This window comes from Mixophyes fleayi, chromosome 4, assembly GCF_038048845.1.
Source record: "Mixophyes fleayi isolate aMixFle1 chromosome 4, aMixFle1.hap1, whole genome shotgun sequence".
NCBI classification, from domain to species: Eukaryota; Metazoa; Chordata; class Amphibia; order Anura; family Limnodynastidae; genus Mixophyes; species Mixophyes fleayi.
Genome location: NC_134405.1, coordinates 209781940 through 209800105, shown reverse-complemented (window position 1 = coordinate 209800105; position 18166 = coordinate 209781940). Strand labels below are relative to the sequence as shown.

Sequence of the window (18166 nt, the reverse complement as noted above, 5' to 3'; positions counted from 1 at the left end):
TTGGGTTCGGATTTGTTTCGCAAAACACCTGCCGAAAGGTTTTGGTTCGGATTTAAGGTTTTGGATTCGGATTTTTTTTGAAAAAAGCATAAAAAGTTCAAAAATCAAGTTTTTGTGCTTATTTTCACTCCTACGCTATTATTAACCTCAATAACATTCAATAACAAGCATTTCCAATAATTTACCGTGTATTCTGAACACCTCACAATATAGTTATTAGTCCAAAACGTTGCAATGAGGTATCTTTCTGGACTGCGTAGTGGAGTGGTCCCCACAATATAATAAGAAAACCATCAACTGGTCTTAATCGCACCAAAAAATGTACCTGGACTGCGTAGAGGAGTGGGTCACCACAATATAAATTAAAAACCCTGAACTTGTATAATTCGCACCAATAATGTACCTGGACTGCGTAGAGGAGTGGGTCACCACAATATATATAATAAGAAAACCATCAACTGGTATGAATCGCACCGAATAATGTACCTGGACTGCGTAGAGGAGTGGGTCACCACAATATGAATTAAAAACCCTGAACTTGTATGATTCGCACCAATAATGTACCTGGACTGCGTAGAGGAGTGGGTCACCACAATATATATAATAAGAAAACCATCCACTGGTATGAATCGCACCAAATAATGTACCTGGACTGTGTAGAGGAGTGGGTCACCACAATATAAATTAAAAACCCTGAACTTGTATGATTCGCACCAATAATGTACCTGGACTGCGTAGAGGAGTGGGTCACCACAATATATATAATAAGAAAACCATCAACTGGTATGAATCGCACCAAATAATGTACCTGGACTGCGTAGAGGAGTGGGTCACCACAATATAAATTAAAAACCCTGAACTTGTATAATTCGCACCAATAATGTACCTGGACTGCGTAGAGGAGTGGGTCACCACAATATATATAATAATAAAACCATCAACTGGTATGAATCGCAACGAATAATGTACCTGGACTGCGTAGAGGAGTGGGTCCCCACAATATAAATTAAAAACCCTGAACTTGTATGATTCGCACCAATAATGTACCTGGACTGCGTAGAGGAGTGGGTCACCACAATATATATAATAAGAAAACCATCAACTGGTATGAATCGCACCGAATAATGTACCTGGACTGTGTAGAGGAGTGGGTCACCACAATATAAATTAAAAACCCTGAACTTGTATAATTCGCACCAATATTGTACCTGGACTGCGTAGAGGAGTGGGTCACCACAATATATATAATAAGAAAACCATCAACTGGTATGAATCGCACCGAATAATGTACCTGGACTGCGTAGAGGAGTGGGTCACCACAATATATATAATAAGAAAACCATCAACTGGTATGAATCGCACCGAATAATGTACCTGGACTGCGTAGAGGAGTGGGTCACCACAATATAAATTATAAACCCTGAACTTGTATGATTCGCACCAATAATGTACCTGGACTGCGTAGAGGAGTGGGTCACCACAATATATATAATAAGAAAACCATCAACTGGTATGAATCGCACCGAATAATGTACCTGGACTGCGTAGAGGAGTGGGTCACCACAATATAAATTAAAAACCCTGAACTTGTATGATTCGCACCAATAATGTACCTGGACTGCGTAGAGGAGTGGGTCACCACAATATATATAATAAGAAAACCATCAACTGGTATGAATCGCACCGAATAATGTACCTGGACTGCGTAGAGGAGTGGGTCACCACAATATATATAATAAGAAAACCATCAACTGGTATGAATCGCACCGAATAATGTACCTGGACTGCGTAGAGGAGTGTGTCACCACAATATATATAATAAGAAAACCATCAACTGGTATGAATCGCACCGAATAATGTACCTGGACTGCGTAGAGGAGTGGGTCACCACAATATAAATTATAAACCCTGAACTTGTATGATTCGCACCAATAATGTACCTGGACTGCGTAGAGGAGTGGGTCACCACAATATAAATTAAAAACCCTGAACTTGTATGATTCGCACCAATAATGTACCTGGACTGCGTAGAGGAGTGGGTCACCACAATATATATAATAAGAAAACCATCAACTGGTATGAATCGCACCGAATAATGTACCTGGACTGAGTAGAGGAGTGGGTCACCACAATATAAATTAAAAACCCTGAACTTGTATGATTCGCACCAATAATGTACCTGGACTGCGTAGAGGAGTGGGTCACCACAATATTATTAAAAAACCCTACACGGGTCTGAATTCCACCCAAAAAGTTTATGGACTGCGTAGTGTAGTGTTCCCCACAATATTATTTAAAAATTTTGCAGCAACAGTCAACGTTGTTTAACATCTGATACACCTCTATCTGGACTGCATAGTGGAGTGGCCCCGGTACCCAATTTGGTATCGGGGGCAACAATACCTCCTCCAACCATGGTACAGACCATTCATCATTGAGATCCCATCAAGTATGTTAAAGACAGACAGGGTCGAAGTGTTATTGGTTGACTTTGTAAACCAAAAAACTGTCCCTGTTGCACATAGTCGTGCAATGAAGACTGACTTTTTCATTTAAAGGCACCATCTTTCAAGTGTAGTGTTTGTAAGTCATATTATATTTTTGGTAAAATTTGTTTATTTTGTTCCTCTTTATGGTAACTACTAATAGAATTAAAGTATTAAATAGAAGCGGCAGTTCCTCTTTATGGGAATTAGTAATAGAATTAAAGTATTGAATAGAATTAAAGTATTAAATAGAGTGGTATAGAGTGGTAGTGTGGTATAGAGTGGTCCCCACAATATAATAATAAAACCCTCAACTGGTCAGAATTCCACCAAACAAGTATCTGGACTGCGTAGTGGGGTGGCCCCGTACCCAATTTGATACTAGGGCCACAATAAAATAAATACACACTCAACTGGTCTGAATTCCACCAAACAAGTATCTGGACTGCGTAGTGGGGTGGCCCCGGTACCCAATTTGATACCGGGGCCACAATAAAATAAATACACCCTCAACTGGTCTGAATTCCACCAAAAAAGTATCTGGACTGCGTAGTGGGGTGGCCCCGGTACCCAATTTGATACCGGGGCCACAATACCTCCTCCAAGTTCCAAGTGTAGTGTTTATAACATCTTAACACTACACTAATTCTAGCACGTCAAAACCTCTTGTTTTAAATAATGACAGGGCATTTAACTTTTGATTTAATTTATTGAATTTGTTGGCATTTTCTTTTACTTTTTGAACATGGCAAATGACTGTTGAATGGTCACATAATGCCAAAAAAATAGTTGCAAGATGGAATTGTCCTTGGGCCCTCCCACCCACCCTTATGTTGTTGAAATAGGACATGCACACTTTAACAAACCAATCATTTCAGCGACAGGGCCTACCAAACAACTGTGGCTGAAATGATTGGTTTGTTTGGGCCCCCACACCAATAAAACAATTCATCTCTCCCTGTACAAACTAAACAGGCTCTACTGAGGAAAGATGTCGTCCTCATCCTCAACCTCTGATTCCTCTCCCCCTACAGTGTGTACTTCCTTCTCCTTACACATTATCAATTCGTCCCCACTGGACTCCACAACCACAGGTCCCTCTGTACTGTCTGGAGGGCAGTGCTGTACTTCATTGAGGAATTGATTATTCATTTTTATAAACATCATTTTTTCAACGTTGTGAGGAAGCAACCTCCTTCGCCGCTCACTGACCAGGTTCCCCGCTGCACTAAAAACTCTTTCCGAGTACACACTGGAGGGGGGACAACTCAGTTAAAAAATAGAGCCAGTTTGTACAGGGGCTTCCAAACTGCCTTTTGGAGTTCTACCACGTCACTACCTCTAGTTAATTTAGATTGCAAGGCTTGTAAATATAAATACTTTGAAGATAAAAAAAGCAGGCTGCACAGACTGTGGAGCTAGAAAGTGAAATTAAATGGACCACGTTACTTTGGTGGCTATCTATGCCCCCCCCCCCGCCCTACACTTGTAGTTGAATATAAATAAAGCAGCCTGCATAGACTGTAGAACTAGAAATTCAAATATACAAAGAAATGGACAAAGGCAGTTTGGTATCTGTCTGCATCAGATCCCCTCTCCACTAGGAGTAAAACAGAAAACTATTCAGCCGTTATATAATCTAGAATATAAATAGAAATTGAGAAAGGCAATTTGGTATCTGTCTGCATCATAATCATCAACATCCTCCTCAGCGCCAGCTACATCAATATCCTCCTCCCGGTGTACAACATTCACACCTTCATTAGCCAAATCTGTAACTGGACTGTGGGTGATCCTTCCAGCATATGCAGAGGGCGTGCTGCAAATGCTGGATGGAGTCACCTCTTCCCGTACAGTGATGGGAAGGTCAGGGTTCACAACCAACAACACCCTTGGACTCGCCTTGGGGATTTGTGATGTCATCTGTTTAGAAGGCAGAGTTCTTTGCTGTTTTGTTGTTTTTGCTGACAGCATAACTCTCTTAAATTTTTTGTAGGGGGGGAGGAGGAGGGCTTAGATCCTTGGGTGAAGCTGGACCACTAGTCATGAACACGGGCCAGGGCCTAAGCCGTTCCTTGCCACTACGTGTCGCAAATGGCATATTGCCAACTTTACGTTTCTCCTCAGATGATTTTAAGTTTCTTTTTTTGCTATTTTTTGAGAACTTGGGCTTTTTGGATTTTACATGCCCTGTACTAGGAAATTGGGCATCGGGCTTGCCAGACGACGTTGATGGCATTTCATCGTCTATGTCATGACTAGTGGCAGCAGCTTCAGCATTAGGAGGAAGTGGGTCTTGATCTTTCCCTACTTTATCCTCCAAATTTTGGTTTTCCATTATATGTAGCACAAGAGAGCGTACCCCTAAGCCACACACACTCGGCAAAGCCTTTAAAAATTATATGCGGCACAGGAGAGTACCACTGGACTTATACTGCTGAATCAGTGAACTTTGTAATAGCAGTACCACTGGACTTATACACTGCTGAATCAGTGAACTTTGTAATAGCAGTACCACTGGACTTATGCTGCTGAATCAGTGAACTTTGTAATAGCAGTACCACTGGACTTATACACTGTTGAATCAGTAAACTTTGTAATAGCAGTACCACTGGACTTATGCACTGCTGAATCAGTGAACTTTGTAATAGCAGTACCACTGGACTTTTACTGCTGAATGTGTGAACTTGGTAATATTGCAGTACCAATGGGCTTATACTGCTGGATTGGTTTTGCAAATTTGGTTATAATTATTTTTATTTTTTATTTATTTTTTTATAACTTTTTTTTTATTTTTTAAAAACTTGGGAATAATGGGGAAATAACTATGCCCTTAGAAGCACAGAGCACAGGACACAGCACCACTGGACTGAACAGGACACAGCACAGGACCCAGCAGCACTACTGAACTCAGCAGGACAGAGCACAGGACACAGCACCACTGGACTGATACTGCAGAATGTGTGAACTTTGTAATATTGCAGTACCACTGGACTTTTACTGCTGAATGTGTGAACTTGGTAATATTGCAGTACCAATGGGCTTATAATGCTGGATTGGTTTTGCAAATTTGGTTATAATTATTATTTTTTTTATTTATTTTTTTTATAACTTTTTTTTTATTTTTTAAAAACTTGGGAATAATGGGGAAATAACTATGCCCTTAGAAGCACAGAGCACAGGACACAGCACCACTGGACTGAACAGGACACAGCACAGGACCCAGCAGCACTACTGAACTCAGCAGTACAGAGCACAGGACGCAGCACCACTGGACTGATACTGCAGAATGTGTGAACTTTGTAATATTGCAGAACCACTGGACTTTTACTGCTGAATGTGTGAACTTGGTAATATTGCAGTACCAATGGGCTTATACTGCAGGATTGGTTGTGCAAATTTTGTTGTAATTAAAAAAAAATTTTATTCGTTTTTTGTATTTTTTTTAAATAACTTTTTTTTATTTTTTTAAACACTTGTAAATATTGGGGAAATAACTATGCCCTTAGAAGCACAGAGCACAGGACACAGCACCACTGGACTGACTGAACAGGACACAGCACAGGACCCAGCAGCACCACTGACCTTAGAAGGACAGAGCACAGGACACAGCACCACTGGACTGAGCACAGCACAGCACAGGACCCAGCAGCACCACTGACCTTAGAAGGACAGAGCACAGGACACAGCACCACTGGACTGAGCACAGCACAGCACAGGACCCAGCAGCACCACTGACCTTAGAAGGACAGAGCACAGGACACAGCACCACTGGACTGAGCACAGCACAGCACAGCACAGCACAGCACAGCACAGAACTGAACAGCACGAGATATAGCAGGACAGAGGACCACCTAACACACCCTCCCTCTACCCTGATCAATGCCCGAGTGAAGATGGCGGCGACTAGCGGGGAATTTATAGGATCCGAGTATCGCGAGATCCGACAACGGGATTATGAGTCAGAGCCTCAGTTTCAGATTTGAATTTGTCGCCAATACCCGGATCTGTCTCGGATCCGACTCGGATCGGCAACGTTCGGGTGGGCTCGGATTTCATAAATCCGAGTGCGCTCATCTCTAAAAATTATGCATACAAACAATTCAGTCATTGCTGATGGAAGAACAAAATATGAGCATAATCTTCACATTTGCTTTATAGGTGGAAAATGAGGGAGTGGGAGACAAATGAAAAGGGTGTGTAAGAGACAAATAAGGAGGAGGGGAAGAGGAGGTGGAGGGTGGAAGGGAGGTGATCCACAGAAGTATACATCAAAAGAGCTAAATGTATGCAAAAAGTGATAACATATAGTGCAGTAGTAAGAGTCCACCCAAGGCTCGTTCATCAACAAGAGGGTACACAAATCAGGTACACGCAGGGGCCAAGAATCCACTATCAGGGAGCAGAACTCGGAAGAGTCTTTAAATTATATCTAAACCAAATTGATGCGAAATCTGTGTATCGGTCTGAATGAATCAATTTTTGCTATCCACTCCGACAGGGAAGGGGAAGTAAAGGACCTCCAATGAATCAGTATTACCGCTTTGCAGATTTATTTAGATGTCTAATAACAGATTTATCATACTGAGAGATCGGTATACTCGTCAGGTTAAAAAACAGAAACTTGGACCAGAAGGAACAGGGAGGGCTAAAATTTTTGCAGAGAACTCCTTTACTTTAAGCCTAAAGGAGGTAATCCTAAGACAGTTCCACCAAACGTGTAAAAGTAACCCAGTCTCCGAGCCTCACCTCCAGCACATATCAGAGATCCCAGTGTGCATCTTTGACAAGGGCATCTATAACATCTAGAGAGGACCTTGAAATACACCTGTGTTACCGAGAGGCTTGAAAAATTTGCCTGAGTATATTGAACAATCTTGGGCCAAATCTGGTCAGAGTCTGACCTATATAAGTCTCTGTGCCACAATTTGGTATATGGAAGTCATAGAGATTTTATATTAGCAATACATAGATAATAGAGATAGTGTGTTTAGGGTCCTGGGAATCACAGCACAAATTCTCATAAGATTTCATGGCCCTTCTCATTCCTGGTAAATTATTTCTGTCCAGAAGGAAGTGTCTAATCTGCAAGTACAACCAGAAAGTCAGCTGGAGGCAGATTATATTTTTCTTGCAGGGTAGAGAAAACGCAGACCTTCCCACCTTCTAACAACTGGTCACTCCTGAGCACCCCCGGATCTGACCAGGAAGAAAACATTCTGCGGAGCGTTCCCATGGGAATTACGGGTTTTGTGACAGGGGCATTATGGGAGACTAGAGGGAGAACTGTGAGCATGTTGAAAAGGTATTTTACTTGCTATTTAAAAAAAAAAAATCTATTTGTGAGTGGTAGATTTACTAAAACTTCTAAAAAAGAAAAGTGGATGTGTTGCTCATGGCAAACAATCAAATTCTAGCTATCATTTATCTAGTACATCCTGCTATGGACAACACCTCCTCTGTTCTTCTTAGGCTACCCCTGAGACTCCTTTTTGTGACCTTCTAATGTATCTACCTTTCTCTCTATTGTTTCTATTGTTCTATTCTACTTTCCTATGAAAAATATTAATACACCTCATTTTAACCTACATCTGCAAGTATATTATTGTACATTCTAGCACTTTGTGTACTTAGCTTTGTTCCATATTAATCTATTAGGCATGTGAAATAGACTACGCACTATACAGCATTAATGTTAATGGGAAAATAAAGACCAGTTCAATGTGCAAAGGGGAAAATAATCAGAACAAATTCAAGGAAAAAATGTTAAAGCATTAGAAGAACAATGTTGCAAAATATAATATAACTATTATTAATAATATTTAAAGGCAGTTAATAATGTGAATTATTCTTTAAACCAAATTGCATAGTTAAGTAGAAAATTACATGTGCAACATTATGTAGAATTTGTTAAAACTGACGTATAAACAACATTGAAGATATATTTCCATATAAAACTCAATACACAGTTCTGTGGGCTTGGAATCAATAGTTAGAATGAAAGCATAACATACAGGACATGAAATATCTAATGATATTGCACCTCCTAGCTTGCTGAGCTTCTCATCATTCAATATACACTCAATGTTATTGATCGCTACGCAGTATAATTAGCAAGCTGCTTACATTTGCAGATTTTACAAACGTTGTAGGACTAATGAATATAAGATGTTGTAAGAAAACAAATCATGAATTGAGTGCAGTGAAATGTACACAACAAGGTCAAGTAAAATAGTGTGTTATTATAGCAGCGATCAACATTATGTAATCAAGTTGTGGCTTATATAATGATAAAACAAAAAAACATTTATCCATGGCCAACGTGTTCTTTACTGGAACAATGTGTCTGGACTTCATGGTAAATCCTTAAAATGTCGGGTAAAATTACACAAACATAGATGTCTGGTATACTGTACATATTTATTTGTTGCTTCATCAGTCATCCCGACAGTTTAACAGTAATATAAGAAGAGTGTTTGCCTGGAGACTCTCCTTTTCTTTCAACGAGAAGTTAAATGGACCTGCAGTGCCATTTTAGGGCTCATCAATATTGCAGATTGTCCAATTCCAAAACAAACCATGTCGATCAATCAAGCAGAACTAAGTAGGCAATAATATGTTAACTACACAACAACCCCTTCAGACCCATTACAAAGCCTGACATTTTACAGTAATTGTTACAATTTGCTGCTAAGAGAACAAATGGTAATAATGTTTAGATAAGAAAAATAATCACCAACAATTGATCAATTAAATTGTATTAAGTAGATATTTATATGAACTCCTGAAAGGTGCTCTGTTCCCATGCATGTGCTTCACCAATAGGACTTAATGTAGAGATTCAGGAATCTGCACACCAGGCTACAAGATTTATTCAAACTTGAAGATTAGATGTTGGAATAAATATTCATTGCATTGATTACTGGTATGTGGCATTTAATTACGTGACTGCAGTGTTTAGTATTTGTACAATGATCCCAAAAAAGCAAAACACAACATTCTCAAATGGAAAATCAGAACAAATGATCCCAGGCCACGGTCATCTCTAAGCACTGTCCCCAAAAAAACTAGCACTGTTCAACGCTACGCAATGTATGTTTAGGGAAATGGTCCTAAGCACCTGTATATGGCCTCTTTGCTCCATTGGCTGCACTAAAACACCTGCCAAGAGGCAACCTGAACTATTATGTTTTACCTTACTACAATAACTACATTCAGCTATACAGTTATTGCAAGCAGAGAGTCTGCAGAAAGAGTGATGATTCTAGTAAGCAGAATGATACAGTACAATGATAAGTGCACTCACAGGGTTTTGAAAAGATTTATTTTTAGTTCATCATTTCAGGTAAAGCAGTAAATTGGTGAAAGTGATTATTGTATCACATACACATATTGCATATCTAGCAGCGCAAATGCTGCAAAGAAAATGTAAAGTTCAGTAATAATTATGATAATTGCATAAAAAAAAGGAAAGAAAAGTGACAGCTATGTCAAGGTGTTACACGGGCTATGTTTTGTTAGAAAAAAGCATTGCTTAATAATGACATGCTGAAATGCACTCAAACAAGTGATAATTGTGCCATGTTGCCAAAGTAAAGATTTGTTCAAAGTTATACATGTATATATATAGATATATATATAATATATATATATATATATATATATATATATATATATATATATATATAAAAGCATTTACATAAATAATTGAAAGTGTTGCTATACTGTTATGTTAGATCCTAGAGTGGAGGTCTAAGGGACAAGTGCGTGGGGTGTGTCAACGCAAATCGTGCTGCAGGCATCATCAAGAGAGTGAAGCTGAATCCGGGGGGTTCGCATAGTCTGCAGGGAGTCTCGGGGGGCTCTCCAAAAATTGTGGGTCTCCTGGACATTCGAGGAAAGTAGGCAAGCATGGATATATCAATGATGGAATGCAGGAAAATGTACACATTATTTGGACATGCGGCTGCCTCAAACGTAACTATAAATTTTCTTTCCTATGCGTTTGATGTATGAGTTTACAAAGCATGAAAGTAGCAATGAAGAGGAGGAAATGGTGACACAACATAGCAAAATGTGCAGGAAGAGTACATTTTGGCAAGCTGCTAATGAAATCCTATGGTATCTTGTAGAGCTTATGTTCCTAAACCTAATGTTTTTTGTAGAGCTTTTAATAAAAAGACCCCATTAACCTTGCCACACCTAGACAAAGTAGCAGCACCAATGTCCAATATGCATATAATATAGCATACAGGCCCATGAGGGAAGTCGGGAAGATGACCAAGCGCACAGGTCAACAGAAACAACATCCCTTATAATGACTGAACCAATTTTGGTTGTATTGTTTATTAGACATCATGAGACAGTATTGTTCATAATGTCTGCGATTTCATAGCAAGTTTGGCCAGCACTAAGAACACAATCTGTATTATGCAAGCAGTTTTTGCCATCAATTAATACGTAGTGTTCTCACCTCCCTTCATCTTTCCTCATTGGACTCTAAATGGTGGCACAACTATGGAGAATAGTGAAATGTTTCATTATTACACACAGGTATGCAGTAAGGTACTGGAGAGATGGTACATAGATTGCCTCACTTAGCTACCTCTGTATCTCCATTCAATGGCTGGATGGCAATCTTATAGTTGTAAAATAGATTAGAGAAAATTCGTATATATATATATATATTTATTCATAGATAGATATAGATGTAAATAGATATATATGACGCTGCTCCTCATCTTTATAAATACACACACACAAAGCACACAATCAAATCTTGTAATATATATATAATATAGATACGAACATGAGTAAGACAGTTGCAATTTTACGGTTATAGCCTATCAATCCGTAACCAATTTAACCCTTTTCTGACTGCCGGCAAACTGACTCAACAATATTTAGTTGATGCTTATGTGAAAACTGAAGCCACTTAGCTTAATTACATACTTGCCAACTATCCCGGAATGTCCGGGAGACTCAAGGATGGGTCTCCCGGACTCCCAGGAGTGTATGGCCCTCCCGCATCTGCCCACTTCACAGAATTAGGTCCAAAATACCGCAATTCTCTGGCATTGGGCCCCGCCCCCCTCCGTAAAATTACATGTTTTTTGAGTCCCCGCCCCTGCATGTCCACCTTCCCCTGGAAGCTCCCAGACGCCAACTAGAAGAAGTTGGCAAGTATCCTTAATTATATACAACAAAATCAAAAGCAATTGAGAACGGAAAAATATACCGGCCTTATGGATCACTTGCATAGTGAAGCAGCAGCACGAGGCTTGCTCTCTGGAAAATCTGTCATCCATCCTTCATCATTCCAATCTAGCCCAAGAAATATGGCACAAAATGAACGAGATTCAATGGCCATTGTTCGCAAGTACAGAAAGCCAGATTATTTTATCACAATGACATGTAATCCGAAATAGCCTGAAATAACAGAAGACTTCTCATATATTTATCTGATACTGTTTTTAGTCACGGTCAATATTATGTGGAAATATCCAGAGTACGGCGATCCGTTGATGTGAAAATCAAAATTATTGGTGGCATGGAACAGGGAAAATTGGTGAAAAACTTACACAATAAGGTAAATAACACAATTCCTATTTCACAAAATATTTCTTTAAGTTCAACATGATCTTACTCCATTTTTTTTTCATCATTTTGACAGGCTTTTAACTAGTATATATATATATATATATAGCTAATGCTGCTCCTCACCGTTATAAATACACATGCAAAACACATACAAATTTTATAAAATGTTTGCAAATTACACTTAACTGTTCCTACTGACTAGATTTTATTAATTTCTTTGGCTTTTGTTTTTTGCTTGGTGTATTTAGCTTTTTTGGGTGACATTTACCAGTTATAACGACCTTTACTATTTTTTATTGAGTCGTTTTATATGCACTTGTTAAATTATTTTAATACGCAGTGTTAAATTAATAGGAATATATTAATTAATTTAAGCAACAAAGAGTAACAGCGATGCCAATTAAAAGGCAAATTTCTGCTGTGGGAGTGGGAGCGGGATAAAGCCAGACAACAAACTATGACTGATGAGCAAAGAGAATGCGAACGTAATCATCATCACCATCCAAATATGAGTACTCAGTTAAGTGCACATCACAGAGAAAACAATTGAAGAGCTAACAGGACAGCTGTAATATCACGTCAACGCCTACAAAGTCAACGAACAAGATGCCACGTCATACTTATTGTCGGTAACGTTGATGAAACAAATATTAATGCTCATAACTCTAGTCCCATGTACAGTATTTGTGAATTTTTCCATGCTAAGCATTTTGCAGCTAACCAGCCATCTGACAAACTATTCAATCAATGCTGCCACAAGGGTAAAGTCAAATTGGTTAATGAAAGGACAGCATGAACATTCAAAAAACACTCATTTTTTTTTCTGTCATTTTGACGGACTTTTAACTAGTAGTAGGTATAATTCAGTACAAGATTACAGTTCATATACACAAAAATCACATGAGACGAACATAAACTCACTGCATTCACTACATGAGAAGTGTAATTGGGATCCCACACTATATATATAGCAAGGGTCCCTTTTGCTTTTGCTTGTGGTATTCAGAAGGTAAGCACATAGTGATTTCATCAGGAGCTTTCTGGACAACTGTGTACAGTAATGAAAACTCCTACTCTCCCTAGTGACATCATACCTTGGCTTAGCCTTGCTTACGTGCTGAAATCATACTTGCCAACTCTCCCGGAAAGTCCGGGAGACTCCCGAAATTAGGGTCAGTCTCCCGGGCTCCCGGGGGAGCTGGCATTTCTCCCAGATCCAAGATTTCACAGAGAATCGCGTCATTTGACACGATTCTCGGTGAATCACGCCATTTTGGAGGGTGGGAGGGGGCCAATTGCGTCATTTTGGCCCCGCCCCCCGCGACGTAGAGTACGTTTCCCGCCCTCCAGTCACGCCCCCAACTCCCGGAAACAAGTTTCCGAGAGTTGGCAAGTATGGCTGAAATGTCAGTCTATGGAGCCCACCATATGTAAGCTATGAAAGGACTTATATTGGAAAATGTCTTATTTTAAAAATGATTAGTAGCTGTCTTCTTGTTACATTAAACAATAATGCCCCTGTGCCTCAAAGGTGTTTTGTTTTATATGTGTTATTTATCATTTTTGGACTGATTTTTGGCCCTTAAGTGGTATCTAATAATTATACTTCCTGGAAATTGTGTATAAATCAGGAACTGGGGCTGCATATACAGCTGACACTGCCCTAGGCATTGTGAGTGAACAAACCCATATTAATATTTGTGCAATACAGTGTGTTTACGTTCATATGGTCATATGTGCATATCAGAGGCATCTCAGGATGCATACAGTGTTATGTCAGATGAACACCCGGGTCATAAGCTAAAGGAAAGTTTTTTGACATTTGTTTTGATAACGGAAAACACATTAACTATTAGGTCTGATGTAAATAAAAAAAACCTCTATTATATGGCAGGGATAATCTTCCTTCATGTCTACGAATAAGAGCAACAAAAAAATTATTCTACAATATGTCCACCCATTCATGTAATATAAGCAAGAGCAATGAAGAAGATTCCTATTAGCTTCAGAGAACCGTCAATCAGCGGCTTGCTAGTGCTGGCAACTGTAATCATCATCAGTGTGTTTTGGAACCAGTTCAGGCACCCGCCAGTGATAGGACTATTGACAGGTGTATCTGTGTCCCATCGCAGGTGACTTTCAGTTCCACTGCACATGTGGGTAGTGGTAAAGAGGGTCATGCATGTGCAGAGGCCGTGTAGCCTGACTGGCAAAGCGCTAAGAGTCCTTTTACTGTTGCCAGCTAGTATCACCATGGACCATAGTATCATTCAGCAGCCTCGCAGCATTTTCTTAGCAAATTGTGATGATAGCAAGTTTTATGATATGATAAGCGGTGGTAGAAAACCAGCCCTATTGGCACTTGATGGTAAATAAATTTGTAAATCAACAAAAAACAACAGCTTGAAGTTAGGATATATAAATGTTTATTCCTGAATGCTTTGTCCCTCATTTCCAAAAGAAGACTTACAAATATAAAACAATAGCCTAAGCATTGTAGATTTTGGGAGGCTAAGGATTCTTTTTGCAGTCTTTGCCTAAATGCAATACAATTATAACATTATAATTGGGACGGGTCCCTGTATCTTTCTGTGATTTAAGAAACTCCTCTTACAGCAGCATCACCAGCCATGCTTTATAGCTGAGTTGTGCAATCTGTCTGTTTTTGGGAGTCTCCTGTGTGTTAGAAAAGCCATACATATTACTGGGAACCGCCTCATTTGTAGACCCAGAACAATGGCACACTAACACTTGGGGTCCCAGAACCCCTATTTTATACTACTCAATGCTTTATTGTACCTTGTTACTGAAAGCTAAGAGTCAAGTACTATCAACATATTCCATGCTTTAAAGGTCACTAAATAATAACAAAAGGAACCTTTACACACCCTACTGTTAAATCTCTAAACTAGTCCATGAGGAGTATATCTTTCCATGCTCTTTATATTGTTCAAACAATGCAATTTTCTAATTGTAAGCTTCTAATTATATTAAACAGCTAATTCCCAGTAAGCTACACAGGAATTCAAATTACATTTGGTTAGTGGGGAATAAATACAGGATTTACTTTAAATCTACCTTTAGAACTCATATTACACAATGACATGATTGTATGGTGATGTACAAGATAAGCGCAACAATATTCCAGCTTCCCTCACCTCTCCAGTAAACTGCAATGATGTAACCTGCAATGTCTGCGTCACATGAAAACAATTCCATGCGTGTACCTGATTAAACACTCCATTACCTACAGCGTATATATTCCCATGAAAAAGACCACCACACTACTGGATAGAGACATAGCACCTGCCAACTGAATTCATTTTCTGATATCTGTCTAGAACAAAACAACCAATGCTGAAAATGTGACACTGATAACTGTTAACGTCAGCGTCATAAGAAATTTGTCAAGCATACAGTAGTTTTGTTAGTGAAAAAAACATTATTTTGCCTGACAGAAGCTACATTACAGTTTCCAGCCATATAGTAGTACAATATACTTTTTAAATCTATTTTAATTAGTGGAAAAGCATTATATTTTCAACATGACTTCTTTTTCTTTATCTGCTATGAATGCTGACAATCAGACACCAATTACCGAACACTTCAGAGAAGCCAGACAGAGTACTTTGTGGAATATGCTGTGCACTATTGTCTAGCAGTGCTTTGTTAAAATAAATGCTGTAATACACTGGAAAAATCAAAAAACATAAACTCCCCTGACTACTAATTGGTGTCTCAGTAACAATTGTCTGTACACCTCCTGGCAATAGTTTCATTGCTGGGCTTCTAAACATGCAGCACAATACAGTTCAAAGAGCTAATGAATGAAGGTCAAGGAGACAAGAGGGAGAGATAAATAATGTACTGCAGCAAAGAGCTGGGCTTGTTACATGACATGCCAGCACTCACCATAGGAGCAGAAAATCCACACACGGAAACACAGGAGATCTCTCTTCTATTTCTTCAGGACAAATAGCATCTGCAGTCATGACAGGATGATGCAGGGTGACTTGGCATACACAGGCTGCAAATCTTCACTCAAGTAGCCACCTGCAATAGTTACTTTACTAATACCTGGTCCCCACACACATCCTCCATCTATAGCATTGAGCTGAATCTAATCAAGCTCTATAGCAATTTCATTTTCATAGGTTTGTGTTACAAGGAAGAAAGGGTAGTGAGGAATTCTCTTCCATGTGGCTAAGCTACTCTGTAAGATACCATCAGTATTCTTAGTCAGTCCCTAGAAACATCCAATCAAGAAGTGAGCAGTGTCAGCATGACGCTGGACCAAAAAAAAAAAAAAAAAAAACCACACACAGTTACTGCAGAGCATCAAAGCTAGCTTTACCTTCCACCGTCTTTACAAGGGAACATTTGTTCCTTCTTTATGCATTAAATCCTCTAGTTACCGTTTCAATGTCTCTACAGGACTTGTACCGTCTTCAATCTCTACCCAGCACCCACAACAGGCTTCTGGGTGTATGAGAACATGGGTCAAAGGTGGCGTTCCTCTGTTCTGCAAAATACTGAAAGCTGCATTGACTGCAGTGTCCCAGACTACACTCTGTGCAAAGGGGGCAGTGGAAAAATGAATATTTCATTCCAACAACAGCAGGCACACCATTAAAGCAAAAATGTAGCTCTCACTCCTTATCCTTACCTCTGAGTTAGGAATAGCACATGTTCTCCAATATTAGCAGCTTTCTGCTCTGAAAACTCATCTGACTACTTCAAGGAAAAAAATGTGCAGTAGCCTAATGGAGGTTTCTTCCCAAAGGGCAAAGAATATGAGTAGTTTTATTATTATTAATATAGGTACAGGAAAGAAATCAATTGAAAATACTTTCACAGTTGTAAACATTCTGATACGATATCCAAGGACATTTTGTTATTGAATAGGTATATCCAGAGAAGTTGCTCATGGTGAAGATTGACAAAGTCCTAAATCTCTAACCCCAAAAACATTTTATTGCATCTCACTCATTAATAAACCTTAAACTGCAGAGAATAGTGCACAAAAGGAATTACGTAACAAACCTAGCTTACGGGAAGGCTAATGCTGTATGGTTGGTAAATGTAATAAAACATAGGGTTTAAAAGCCACATATAAACTTATCACATGCCTATTTTTGCATAAATGTGCCCAATTTTATGGGAAGATTACAGATAAATGTGTGAAGATAGATGAATCTGCAGGAGTAAAAATGATTGAACTTGAAAAGTTGTCTGAAACTGGGAGGATTGAGCATTCTAGATTGTAAGTACATTTGGGAAGGGCCATCTTTACCTTCTGTTTCTTGTCATTGTATGTCATTTGTTTGTACCATGATCCTTTCAATATCCAGCGATGCACAATATGCTGACGCTGTATAAATTAAGGATAGTCATAATAATTATTTGATGATTGCAGGATAGTTAGACTTGTGCACCTTCAAAACTGAAAGACAAAAGACGGTATTACACACTCACTAAGGAGCTCCAAGATCTACTTCAGAACCTGTTTATAATGAAGCAGTTGAAGCAACACAATGGTTTGGGGGGTTTCATCAGATGTAGGCAATTACATTATATGAACATCTCACATGACCATTAGGAGCAAATTAAAATGGTCTATATGCTGGATATTCAACACATATGTAAATTACAAATAAATGAATACACAATTATACAATCAGGATGAAGGTGCATAATAGATAGGTATAGTATACTATACTTACATGGCGTCTCTAGTGCCACTACTCACTTATGAAATTACCTACCAGGCCTGATCAGACTCCCCCAGGTTTTAAATCATCAAATGCTCTCTGAAAACCTACTTCTTTATTAGAGTCTACCCTACTCCCATCTATACTACTCACACTGGTACACCTCTGCTACTGTCCCAGCAAGGTCCTCCCTACCCTTGATTCTCACAAGTGCACTTATTTTGCTTACATTATAGGTCCCTGTTTGATGTATGCTGTGTTTTGTCCCACTGGATGGCATTGCAGAGCACTGTGGCACATTACAAATCCACAACAATAATAACAATAATAATAATAACAAAAATATGTAATTATAATAAACTTATGGTA

General features: G+C 39.0%; 1 protein-coding gene across 1 annotated transcript in view; it reads right to left on the bottom strand.

Annotated features, from left to right (window-relative positions):
• The window catches only part of ANO4 (anoctamin 4), a 117669-nt gene extending 101228 nt beyond the window's left edge, over positions 1–16441 (bottom strand). The window contains exon 1 of the mRNA XM_075209245.1: positions 15999–16441. The gene's annotated coding sequence lies outside the window, so the exon portion shown is untranslated. The remainder of the gene's footprint in view (positions 1–15998) is intronic.
• Positions 16442–18166: the final 1725 nt, after the last annotated feature.